The 14,268-nt window shown below is 36.6% G+C and overlaps 1 long non-coding RNA gene across 1 annotated transcript; it reads left to right on the top strand.

The window, feature by feature from the left end:
- Positions 1-7,898: 7,898 nt before the first annotated feature.
- Positions 7,899-13,118, top strand: LOC116257318 (uncharacterized). The gene is made up of 4 exons (XR_004173344.2): positions 7,899-8,106; positions 8,169-8,332; positions 12,691-12,765; positions 12,866-13,118. It is a non-coding gene; the product is annotated as an uncharacterized LOC116257318 (long non-coding RNA).
- Positions 13,119-14,268: the final 1,150 nt, after the last annotated feature.

Below are 14,268 nucleotides of genomic sequence, written 5' to 3'. Positions count from 1 at the left end.
ATCCTTCAAGTCGGACTTTCTCAGTCTTGTACATTGACATAATTTCTTTTTTCAAAGTTCTTCTAGAAAATGGAACAAACTTAGGATTGCAAGCTTGAAGAAGTTTGTTATGATATTTATACTCTGCCAAATTGAACGAAAGCTCATGTGCTATTACACACTTTGACATCAACTTTCTTATAGACTCCATGTCAAATTTTTGTATACATACAAAAGTTACACCAGAGTCACTAACAGTCACTAACTGCAAGTGATAAAGTTCTCTGTTTTCCTTCATTGATTTGCCTATTTAAACATGATTTTATATGTCGACTTAAATGGCTAGTTCCATGAGCACTGCTTGCTTTCAGTCGTTCTCCACAATGTTTGCATTTGGCAAACTCTTCTCCTTTATATGTAACTAACATAAAATCAATCCATATTTTTGAAGTCCTTTTTCTCTTGGAGACAGCTTCTCTCTCGGTAGATGATTCAACTGATTCCATATTAGAAGTTGGATAATATTCTTTATCAAAAGAACCAGGCAACATAACTGACATAAGTTGAAATGACACATGTAAATAACCAAAACAATAAAAAGGACCATTAAGATGCACAATATCATAAGAATGAACTTATTGAAACTGTTCATAAACAATAACTAAGACAGAAATAAAAGTTAAACAATAGGAATGAACTTATTAAAGAGAAGCATTTCAACTAAAACAGATGTGGTACCATTAACCATATCAATATATAAATGTCAAGAGTCTAACCTTGGCAAGTCAATAGGATTAGGAGTTAAATCAACCTGGTCCAAGAATTGAGTGCCTTGATAATGTTTCCTCTTTTGGCTTTGGCACACTCAAAGACCTACAATGTCATCAAAATTAAAATTCATGAAGACATAATAACATAATAAAGCCAAATTGGATGATAATTTTTCTCAGTATTAAGAAATGATACATGGACAATACATAAGCTAGAAGTTAAAGACAAACTTACCACGGGAGGAGCTAGAAGTTCCTGGTTGGGGAGCAGAGTAACACTTAAATATTAAATTTCTAAGGTCACTTTATACGTGGTATTCCATTGTAGAGGTAAAACATTAATTCAAATTGTATCATGCATGAAGGACTACTGGACTACGTTTTCTGTGGAAGCTTGTTCATTCAACCATCAGCTTCTCATTCTTTTTGAATCTTTATGAGTTTCTGTCCTGCATCGAACTGGACTGATTTGGGATCCCTTGGGTTGATTCTCATGGTTTACTGTTGTTGACAGAGCAAGAGACATCAAAGTTTGAGGATCCAAATGGTTTTCTGTCAAGAAGCATAACATTGGAGGAAGCCACAGATACTATTCTCTTCTGTAGGCTGAGATCGTTCATAATCTGGCATATAATGCAGCAGCCATCGCTATTGAAAGGGAGGAAGCTCGACCCACTTTTACCATTTTGGGCAGATCTAGGAAATGATGCCAAGCATCCAAGTGTTCTATCTGGAAAGAGGGTGACAAGGTCACGAAAGCCTAAAGTGAAACAACATCACAAGCAAATGATGGTGAATCCAACAAGGCTGAAGTCGAAGTGAAGTTCTATGAGACCAAAATCCATCATGTTACTGTACCAAAGCAAGTTGATAGAATGAAATCTATGAAGCTTGAGTCCAAGTGCAATTGCACTATAAGTCTGTAATGTAGCAGATCGCCTGATCCTCCTCACTCAAGGGGAGACTGTGATTCAAGGGGAGACGAACAGTCAGCCTTTCCCCTGCCCTTGTTTTGATTAATGTGAATAGTAGAATGAGAATTATGATTTTTGAGGTGATTCTTTTTATAAACCTGGATACACTGTGATGAGTTTGATGACATTCAACAACACAACTTCCCTGTGATGACATTCAACAACACAACTTCCGAGAGCTTCTCAGTAGTCGCAGGCATGAAAATTGAAAAGTGAGGAAAACGGATGATTTATCTAAAAAAATTTAGCATCACAAACCAACAATCACAGTATGCTCAAAGTGAGGAAAACGGATGATTTATCTAAAAAAATTCAGCATCACAAACCAACAATCACAGTATGCTCAAAGTGAGGAAAACAGATGATTTATCTAAAAAAATTCAGCATCACAAACCAACAATCACAGTATGCTCAAAGTGAGGAAAACAGATGATTTATCTAAAAAAAATCAGCTTCAAAAACCAACAGTCACAGTATGCTCAAAGTGAGGAAAACGGATAATTTATCTAAAAAAATCAGCTTCAAAAACCAACAGTCACAGTATGCTCAAAGTGAGGAAAACGGATTATTTATCCAAAAATCTTTCTGATTCCAATTTTGGTGTGTGTGTGATGACTCAGAAATATATTTTCAGAAATTTATTTCTGTGTTTGATAATAAAGAAACATATTTCCAGTTAAAAGGGGGGAATGAGAGAAAAACAGTTAAATAACTGTTTACAACCAAGTACTGTTTACAACCAAGAAACGTTAACGTAATAAAATTATCAAGCAAGCAGAGTAAAAAGTGTTGTCAATCTAATAAATAAACAAAGGACATTAGAAACAAATGAAAGCAGCACTTTCCTTATTCACAAGACGGCCACTTCCCATGAGAATTGACGTCCAATTTCCCTTTTCAAGAGAGTTCGTGTGAAGCTTTACTACTCTGATATACAAGGACGTTCTTAGAAAAGCTATTAGCCAGTGCGACCAGTATTTGTTACCAAATAACACAGCATCAGTATTTGATTTGTAACCAACTACACGAACAAATTAGCATCCAAAAAAGGTCCAAAAGTAGAACTATAAGATGCTCACTTTGGAGTCAATTACAAAAAATTCATAGAGCAAGAATGAAGCCGCATGAAAGCGAAATTCAGGGAGGGATGGCACCTTTAAGCAAGCACATGCTAATTGATGTGTAGAGTCTAGACATTTCATAATGTGTAAGCTATGTCACACGGATACGGCTGGGAAGGTCAAGTACCGGCGTCGACACGCCGACACGGGGATCCCGACACGGGGACACCGCAGGATACGTTTTGGATCGGGTCTGGGTCAGACCCGATCCAAACCAACCCGATTTTCTTTTAAACCGTCGTTTTCTCTTTACGCGACTTTACCCTCCGACGGTCGACTTTCCTTACCTCGACGACTTCCACGGCAGCACAGTTCGGCAATGGCGGGCGACGGCGACATCTGGTGGCGTCCGGCGACAGACAGGTAAGTGTTTTATCTATTATTTTCGACATTAGAAATTAGGGTTTCATCTTTCATTTGGGGATTTTTTAGATTGGGTATTTCTTACCGATTTTGGGATGTTTTGGTTTGAAGATTGGATGGTTAAGGATCCTATTCTTCACTGCTATGTGCGATATTTTATTTTTTTTGTTTGATTTTGGGATTTGGGGATTTTGCCGATTTGGGGATTTTGCCATCGTTGTTGTTGATGATGGTAGATATGTAGCCTTCGTTGTTGATGATGCTAGATATGTAGCAGGTTCAGCTACATAGTCGATCGCAGCTAGATATTATAGATGAACTCGGCTGTTGTTGGGAAATTAATGATTCTATTGGCTTCTAGCATGCAATCTAGATGGCATTAACATATTTCCTCGGCTGTTTTATTTCAGACGTTTTATGTTCATTATATGTTTTGTAACTGCATGTTTATGTTCATTATATGTTTAATGTAGTATGGCGAGGAAAGGAAAAACAGTGTCTTAGTCTCAACCTACAAGTTGTGGTTCTGGATCAGCTGTGTCTATTGCACAACCACTTTGTTTGAGACTTTCTTGCTTATGTCTTAGCAGTTATCACTTTTGAGATTGGTGATGAACAATGTTTTGTTTGAGACTTTCTTTATTATCATTTTTAATTTTTTTGAATATAATATTCACCGTATCCGCGTATCCTAAAATTTGAAAAATGCCGTGTCCCCGTACCCGTACCCGTATCCATAGGATACCCGTACCCGTATCCGTGTGACATAGTGTGTAAGTATAGATGCTTCATCGACTCTCAGAACTAAAAGTAACCTAGTGATCAAAGATATCAGCTGCTTATTTATCTTAAGACTTACATCATACCTCTGTGGTAAAATGTTTAAGTATCCCTACAACAGAGAACATGCCTCTGCTTTTAGAGGTTTCTACTACTAATGATTTTCCACTCTATATCTACCTGAATTTCTATATATCACACTTCAACCAGATGTTAACGGTCAAATGCAATTGCTTGTTCTTCATAGACTTCCAAAGTCCAAAATGAGTCGGCCAGCACGTGGAGAATATGAAAAACCGCAGAATGTAGCATCCTCGTACCCTTTGTCAGGTGATCGTACCCTTTGTCAGGTGATATTGGTCTTTCTCTTTCCTTACTTCCACTACCCATCGACAAGGACCCACAAAAATCAAACTGTCTCTTTTTTGTGTAGGAAATTCATTCTACGTTCAATTGTGCTAAATTTCTCCGTCAATCAAGAAAATACCTCCATGTTTAACATTGTTCCTAGCGCTACTGGTCCAAATGACAAGGCCACGGAATGAAGGAAGAAAATGGTAAAGTAACTACAAGTTCCTCTCCAAGTGAAGACAACCCAACGAAAGAACGAAATCTTTTCACCCGAAAGCCAAACTCCACTTCACTCACAACTCACAATCACCAGTTCAAAGGACAACCTTGAGCTCCCTCCCACCTTCAGATGCCCTGGAATCCGAGACCATGAACCTCAACAAAACCTGCACAAAAGCAAAAGGACCTACTGCAAAAAAGAAAACGAAATTCCTCCATGAAAAAAAGCAGAAAGAAAGCAAACACAGACATTAGCACCAGATTTCCGTCTCCGAACACCAAATTCAAGCCAGATAGTCTAAAATCCTAAAATGAAAAGCCCATTACGCGAATCCACTCAAGACAGAAAACGAAGGCAACAACCAAAATCTCGAACAAACTAATTTAAGAACAACGGACAAGGAACAACAGAAAAAAAAAAAGCGTTTCAGGTTCCATTCTGACATACTTTACGAAGAGAAACAGAGAGAAAGAGAAGGGATTAGGTTTTTGGAGAGGCCTCAAAGCAGTGACTGGTGGCACTGGCTAATGGCCCCTGGTATTTATGATAATAATCAAAGCAGTGACTGGTCGCACTGGCTAATGGCCTCCAAAACAGGATACAATCTGAAGTTGCAGCACAGAGAAGAGAGAACGAGAGAGAGAGAGAGAGTGAGAGAGAAAGTGAAAGAAAGGGGTTTCTGGTACCTGTCGATGTCTGCCGCATGAGGATGGAAGGTCGCGGAGGTCAGAATCTACAAAGCATCTCCAACGACTACTGGTGCCGCTTGATGAGCTCTGCAAGAGGCTGCAATGGTGTCTGAAAGCGACAGATGGTAGAGGGAGACACAGCTTCTTGCGCAGGAGTTTGGAGTTTTGGATGCACAACAAAACAAAATGGAAGGAACAAAATGGAAGGAGAGAGGAGGAAGAAGAGAGCGAGGGAGGAAGAAGTTTGGCGGAGGGAGGAGGGGGAAGGGAGCGAGGGAGGAAGAAGGGACGCAGTGGAAGAAGGGAGGAGGAAGAAGGGAGGCGGAGAGCGAGGGAGGAAGAACGGCGCAAGAGGCGTCCATTTCCAGCTTCAATGGGAAAAGCCTCTACGTGAGTTGGAAGCGAGGGGTTGAGAGAGACAACGAGCTGCGAGAGAGACGCCCAGGGGAGGCGCGGCAGTGGCAGGAGGGAGGAAGGCGACCGGAGCGATGCGAGAGCGAGCGCCGTAAAAAATTTTCGGAAAAATATTTCTATCAGGTGAAAATTTTCGGAATCGGCCTCAACGATGGAAAATTTTTTTATGCGTTTGTTAAGATGAAAAATTTTGAAATTTTGATTTTTTTTCGAGTGAATATTATTTTTTCAAGCCATCAAACGGTCCCCCAACTAAATTATTTTATATAATCATAAAATTTGTCCAAAAATGTTAGATATTTAATATATAACACATAATTCACAAAACCTTTAACTAATACGAAAACAACAAATTATTTGATTTAATAAATTATCTGATATTTTATTTGATTAAATGATATAATTTTATGTAAAAAAAACTTCTATTGCAATAAAGCTAAGAGGACTAACCCAAAGAGTTAGTGTTAGTGTGGAGCGAATGAAAGTTTGACATCATTGAACACTCTTTTTACAGATGTAAATTATTTCAATTAATTGAATGAAATGAGAAAATTTCATTAAATAATGTCTTTTTAAAATGAGAAATAATATGTGTCACTTGATTTAATAATTCTCAATAAGTGATCATCATGAAATAATGATTTACTCAATTAAAATTTGTTATTATTTAAAAATAGATAAATCAATATTCAATATACATAGTTAGTATGAAAAAAGTATGAAAGGCATATGAATAACTTGTGAAAAATAGATACAAACCATACAAAAAACTTGTGGAACAAGTGTGAAAAGTATATGATAAACTTGTTTGTTGAGAAAACTATTTCTAATTACTCAAACATATCATTTGCAAGAACATGTAACCTCATAAAAATTTTCTTTAGTTGATAAACTAGTTGTCTTAGATATATATTTAAAAAGAAGAATTGATCAAAGAATGTATGTAAAAATAATATAACACTTCCTTAAATGATTTGAAGACATAGAAATCAAATATGACAAATTATGAGTATGAAGAACTTATCAAGAAAATTGATAAGCTAACAGTTAAAACATTTTAACCAGCCATGTCAAAATTAAGTAATAAATATTTGTTCATAAAAAGAAAATATGACAATCTAAAAGATCAAAATAAAATTATTTATCCAAAGGAGTTGGAAATAAAACTCGACAATATTTTACAACTTGTAAAATTAGAAGATCACTTAAAAAGTTCAAAACAAATAAATACGAAACAATAAATGTATTTGGTCACAAAAAATAATATTAGAGTTAAAGCTCTCACGGTAGATGAAATAGATTACAATGACACAAGATGATAAGTCAATTCTTTAATAAGAATTTCAATACAAAACTATACGAAATCACATGGAGAAAGTTGTAATCCAACTTTTACTGAAGTATTTATAGAAGATAAAGATTATGGTTATCCTCCAAGACAACCATATTCTGAAATGAAAGATAGGTTCTAGATAAGTATTTAAAAAAAAAAATTGATCAGAAAAGGTATGTGAAAATAATACAAAACTTCCAAATCAAGAATTAAACCCAAGTTTTATTCAATGAGTTTATTTATTTTATTGATTAATAAATCAATGCAACATTTTTTTAATTAATTTAATAAAATAAGAAACTATTTAACAGATAAACAAAAAATAAGTGAAAAATTAGAAAACGGTCTATTATAACTATTTAATTAAACTATCTTATGTAATCAATGCGTGCATCAATTTTTATATCCAGTAAGTAAATCAGAAAAAAATTACACAATAAAGTTTTATAAGAGATGATGGGCTTAGGTTAGGGTTTAGGACAAGTGGATGGGTTGAAACAATTTTAAAAATAGACCTATTTCCGCCCTGTAGAGTTTTTGATATAAATCACCCTTTGCCAATGTCCATCTTTTCATCTGTTTCAGCCTATAGTCGCGACCGTCATTAGTAGGAGCAAACAGAAGGGTCCTCCTCCATCACCAAGTGATATTAAGCCTGGGCATGGGCCGGGTTGCCACCAGGTACCTGATACCCGGTCCGACTCGGGCCCGGGTACCAGAAAAGTGGTAAATGGGTTTGTCTTATCGGGCCCGGTTCGGCCCAGTATTTAATGGGTCGGGGCTGGGCTTGAGACTGTAACCATTGAGGGCCCGAGAAGCCTGCTAAAAAAAATAATAATTTTTTTTTCAAGAAAAGTAATTTAGGTTAGAAACTTAGGGTTTCGTTTTCATTCTCAACATAGAACATGGTATTTCCCTTCTCCCCGTTGACGGTCGACCGTCGTTCTCCTGAATCTTCTCTACGGCCCTGCCTCTGCGAGTTTGCGACTGCCTTCTCCGGTCCTCCTCGGCGCCCATTGGCTGTGTGACTACCGAGTGCCGACTGCCGCCTTGCTGTCATTGCCACACCATCATCGCCGCTGCCGTCAAGCAGATCAGTTCACCCCATGAAGGTTGGTTTTTCAACCGCACATTCCCTATTATATCTTTCTCTTACTCACAGAGTGTATATCAGTTGAGGTATCTTGCCCTGGATTGAGGGCCGCCGGCCCCTCTCTCCATCTAGCAGCAGTTGAAAGAAAAGAGAGAAGAAGACCATCCATGTCCTCAACTGGGAGAAAGAGAGAAGAAGACCGCCCATTTGGTTCATGGAGCTGTGGCAAGGGGCATTTGATTCGGGTATCAGCTTAAGCCTTTATGCGTCAATTTGTGAATATTAACAAGTATGTGCATGTTGTTTTTGCAAAGTGTGTTTTGTTTCATGTGTGTTTCTTCTTCCTCATCCATGTTTTTGAAAGCCCTAAGGCCTAAAGTGTCTTAGACTACTTCTTTGTTTCACCCCTCACTAATATCTGAATCTTATCAATATATTGTCTTTGTTTACCATCTTTTGATTCCATCTTCACAGAAGGGATCTTAGCCTCTGTTTTTTTAACTTCGAAGGCTAGCAGTTCAAGAACATTTTATGTAGTCTAAAATTCAAATATACGTACAACTGCAACACTGATGTGTTAGTGGCTTTTAGTTTTATGAATCCACAACCTAGGTCTTCAACCATTTTAAAAATCCTATTCCCTGGTATAGTTTCTTCTCTGTGTGATAGTGCAGGCACAAAGCTCAATATTCTCGTAAAGGGAGCATATGCTAACCATCCTAAAAGGGAGATGAACCAACTAGAGGTAACCTTATTCAAGCATTCCATCTGATATTGGTGCTAGTGTGAATGTGGTACATGGAACATAGAATATCTAGGAAAACAGGCCTGCAAAATTGCACATGCCAGCGTTGTTAGATGTGTAAGCCTTGAACTGTGAAGCATACAGTTCAGAGGCATAGGGTGCATTATGTAGTGTGCAATTAAGTGCCTACTAGTATATTGTAATTCCAAGGTGATTAGGGTTGTCTGACATTAGGCGTTTAATACACTACGATGCAAACATATAATTATATTCCATAGTAAATTATCATACTTCCAATCTTTGGCATTTATGCTTGCTTATATTCTGGTCCAAGTAATTCTTTTCTTTTGTCAGTTGTCACCCTTTAGGATTCAAAGAGAAGGTTGCTCTGATATCACATTGATATAGGGCTTAGGTACCTAAACAGTAAATTGAACTCTAACCCATTTAGCAACCTGCCCACTTTTAGAGCTGTGCACATGTTGATAAAAAAGGTTGTTTATAGTACTGTTGCAACCTATGTTATAGGTCTCAAGTGTCAACCTTTTTGGTTGCCAGCCACATGAAATTGAACACTTTCATATGTGGCAGTGTTTTAGCATTTTCAATTAATTTTTAGATTTTTTTTTTCATTGAAAATCAATGTTCTCAACGTTAAAAATGTAAGAAGTCCATGTTCCTGCAACCGATGTTCTGTCTCCAATACACAAGTCAAGCCTGTGTGTTGGTTTCTCTCATCCACATACCATTGTGACACAGGTTATAGCTTTGTAGCTCTCTCTCTCTATATATTGCAATAGAAGGAACAGATGTGGCCTAACTTCAAGGTTACACTCTTCTGATTGAAGAGCTACTACTGCCCGAACTCATGTTGGTGATATGGGTGTTTCTGCTTTGCTTATATCACCCAACTATCCTTTCTTTTATTTAATTTTGCATGTTGAACTGCTGTCTGAAATCTAATTTCCTCAAAAACTTGCTATTCAGTTTCCTTTGTTCAATTTTTGAAGTGTTTCTTTGTTATTTAGCTTTTTCTGACATTTCTTGAAATCTGAATTGTCAGACCAAATGCTTTCTCCACGAAAAAATGGATTACTCGTCTTCTTCTAAACTATGCTCCAATTTCCCAAGCCAGCTTCATTTCTGAAATGCTCAATCACTATAACCCTTTGGCCGAGAAAAGTGCATTCCTCCCCACATAAGGAGCCAATATCTCTCGGTGGCATCAAGTAGCACTTGTCCCTCCATGTCCAAAATTTGCATACAATCATGTTGGTCACGGTGAGATTTGAAAGAAAAGACTTGCTGGCTGCGAAGTCATCTTTCTTACTTTTATCCATTTCTTTAGTGGTTACTATGTCTGATTCTTGAAATGCTCCTCTTTTAGGTCTGCATACAAAGGTCATGTTTTGATATGTTTGTTTATCATGTAACTTCTCTCAATCTCCTATGTGATATATTTTGGTATGTTTGTTTCTTTCAATAAGTTATAAGACCATTAGTCTATTCTCACAAACTTTATCATGAATCTTATCGTTCTTTTTTATTGTCTTGGTTATTTACATGTGTCATCTCAACTTATGTCAGTTATGTCGTCTAGTTCTTCTGATAAAGAATATTGTCCAACTCCTATTATGGAATCAGTCGAATCATACTCATCTATCGAGTGAGAAGCTCTCTCCAAGAGAAAAAGTACTTCAAAAATATGGATTGATTTTACATTGGTTAAATATAAGGGAAAAGAGTTTGCCTAATACAAACATTGTGGAGAACGACTGAAAGGATGCAGTGCTAATGAAACTAGCCATCTAAGTCATCATCTAAAATCTTGTTTAAATAGGCAAATCAGTGAAGGAAAACAAAGAACTTTATCACTTGCAATTACTGACACTGGTGCAACTTCTCTATGTATGCAAAAAATTTGACATGGAGTCCACAAGAAAGTTGATGTGAAAGTATGTAATAATAGCACATGAGCTTTTGTTCAATTTGGCAGAATATAAATACCATAACAAACTTCGTCAAGCTTGCAATGCAAGGTTTGTTGCATTTTCTAGAAAAACGTTGAAAAGAGAAATTATGTCAATCTACAAGACTGAGAAAATGTGATTTGAAGTAGAGGTGAGCATCGGGCTGGGCCAGGCCGGCCCATCGGGCTCGGGCAAACCCAGGCCAGAGTCCCGACCCGGTTATAATAAAATAATAAAATTTTAAATTATAAAATAATTTTTTTAAATATAAAAGATATTTGTTAGTAATAAATATATATTATTGCAATAAAAAAATTAAAAAAATATTTTTAAATTCTTAACAGGTCAGGCCAGATTTTTCCCTGCCCGAACCGGGCTGGGTCCGGGCCCCAGCCCGCAGCCCAGCCCTAATTTGAAGGATTTATCATTGATTCTACGCACCGAGTTTCAATGACATTTGATATGTGGACTTCACAACAAACATTGGGTTATTGGAAGTTGCATGCTCATATGTTCAATTTTGTACATGTACCTTCACCACATAATGCAAATAGTTTGTGTGAGGTTTTATCATAATGCTTCTCTAAATGGAACATTCAGTCAAAGTTATTTTCTATTACTGCCAACAATTGTTTGACGAATGATAGTGCAATAACTACACTGAAAAAGAACTTAAGAAGAAGAAATCTTATTCCAGTGAAAGGGCAACATTTGCATATTCTAAATTTTATAATTCAAGATGGTATGCAAGATATGCATGATACAATTTCAAAAATTTGTGAAAGTGTTAAATATGGAAAAGGATCACCAAAGCGATTACATACTTTTAAGGATTGTATAAGGGCAATGTGCTTGAATGGTACAAAGAAATTAACCTATGATGTTCCAACTCGATGGAACTCTACATATGTCATGTTGAGAGATGCATTGTTCTACAAAGATGTCTTTCAACATTTAGCTTCTGTAGATCCCAATTATATAAATTTACCTTCTGATGATGAATGGTCTTATGCAACTTCTTTATGCCAGTTTTTCAAGTTATTTTATAATATCATTAATATCTTTTCTACCACTAGAAACGTAACAGCTAATGTAGTTTTTGAAAAAATACAGAAGGTACACAAACATTCGTATACATCGTATGACAAACAATGATTATATAAGGTGATTAGCATACAAAATGCAAGAAAAATTTCACAAATATTAGAAAAATGACTAAAATGACCTCTTTGCAATTGCATTTGTTTTAGATCTTAGGTCCAAATTGGGATATTTGAAGTATGTGCTTGGGAGTTTAAATAAAGTTGATACAATGGTACAATATGAAAAAATAGAGAGCAGTCTTCATGAATTAGATGCTGAGTACAAAAATGTGTATGGTACAAACGATGAAGAAAATGAAAATGCAGACAACACCATTTTGGAATTTGGAGAAGATAGAGATTTTTCAAGAGATGTGTTCTTCACATATTACATGAGTTCTGCATCTACTCAAGTACTTCGCATAGATCTGAAAGTATATTTAACTGATTTAATAGAACAACCTCGGCATAATGAAGACTTCAATATATTATCTTAGCGAAAGACAAATGAAAGTAAATATAGAGTTTTCTCCAAAATAGCTCGAGATATATTGGCAATTCCTATATCCACAGTTGCATTTGAGTATGCATTCAGTACAACTGAAAGAATCATTAATGATTATTGATGTTCAACCGCTTCTGAAATTGTTGAAGCACTAGTTTGTACAAAGAGTTGGATTTGTGATTAAGACAATTCATGCGAAACGTAAGATGTTCATTATTTAATAATAAATTTTTAATCATTTATTTTGTTTTTCATTATATACTAACATTGCAGTTTTCCATTGATGATGTGTTTTTTGTAGTTTTGATGATAGGGAGGAATCATCTTGTGACGAATGGCAAATGATAATTCGATGCATAATTCATATTTCATTGTGGTAAACGTTTTGTATTTTGTGTGTTTCAGTTTACTATCTAATATTTGTTACATGTTATTTTTATTTGCTTTGTAGACTAACCATTGAAAGTGTTTTGCAGGATAACTAAAGAAATGAAGTCATAATTAAAGTTTTCATGAAAGTCAAAGTTTAAATGTGTTTTATTAAATTATGATGTAATTTTGCTGATGGTTGAGGAACAAAAGTTAATTAATATGTCATTGTTAGTCTTGTGGATTGCACTTTGTCTAATATTTTTACGTTGGGGAGGTCATACTTGATTAAAATTTTGTATGTTTCCTTTTTTTTTAATGGTGTATCAAATGAAGACCATATCTTTTGCTCATTTCATAACTTTTGCTAGATGGGGCATGTTGAACCCCTCATATCTTTTGCTCATTTCATAACATTGTGCTTGATGGTAATGTGAATAAGTTTATTTATAAGCTTATTGGACAAAAAGCATGGTAGATTTCATCCATGCTCTAGTGGTGCACACCAGATTTATGTCTCTAATTCAACTGTTTCTGATTTCCACCTTCATGAGAGGTCCAGCGAGGAAAACAATTCATGTCTGGTAATATGTCAAGTTACTTAGGGGATTTTGGTTACATTGTTATGTGGCTATCGGAGAATGATTTTATATTAGATGTTTGTTTTCATTTGTTATTTGGCCGTCACAGAATAATTGCATATTTTTTAAACATAGTACTTCCATGCCTGGGCAATAGTCTAAAAGTCATAAATTCATTAGTAGGTCACACACAGTTAAAAACACAAAAAAGGCCATCCCAACCAGAAAAAGCCCGGACCGGCCCAACGATAATCGGGCCAGGCCGGACCTCGAGCATAAACTAAAGCCCGAGGCCTTGTATATCAAAGGCCCGACCCGCTTTGGTTAGGAACAGGCTAGGTCTCGAGCTGGCCGATGGGTTTAACGGGCTTACATTTGGGCATTTCTTTTGGGCCGGGCCGGGCCGGGCCGGTCCGATGCCCGGCCCTAGGTGATATCACAGTCTGCCGCTCTTTCTTTGGTGGCATTTCCACCATTTTGATTTTGTTTCTATTCACTCAGGTGTTCACATCTTCAATAGCATTGACGGCTCCCTCTACTTCCACAACAAGCTTCCTATACTTCCACAGCAGGCTTCCTATTCTCAGACCAGGCTTCCTATTCTCAGACCGTCTCAAAAATCCCCCTCTCATGTCCACACACTCTCTCTCTCTCTCTCGCTCGTGCAATTTTATTTCTGATATGCTGGTAGACTTTTTTAACATATATTTTCCTGGCTTGAGATTTTCCATGGGTTTTCTCTATTATAAAAAGATGTTGGGCTGTTGGTAGGCATATGGTGGTTAAGCCTTTGTTTACGTCTTCCCTGTTAGAGTGTTGGGGTTTCTTCTTTTAAGTAAGTTGTATCTGGTGTTGGTCTTTCTCCTTCATTTTTTCCTTACATGGGTTTTCCTTTTGCCATTGGGGGGTTTTTGTCCCTTATGCCCTGT

The sequence above is a fragment of the Nymphaea colorata genome, chromosome 7 (genome assembly GCF_008831285.2).
Source record: "Nymphaea colorata isolate Beijing-Zhang1983 chromosome 7, ASM883128v2, whole genome shotgun sequence".
Classification (NCBI taxonomy): Eukaryota; Viridiplantae; Streptophyta; class Magnoliopsida; order Nymphaeales; family Nymphaeaceae; genus Nymphaea; species Nymphaea colorata.
The sequence above is the reverse complement of the archived record's forward strand: the minus strand, read 5'-3'. Positions and strand labels throughout refer to the sequence as shown.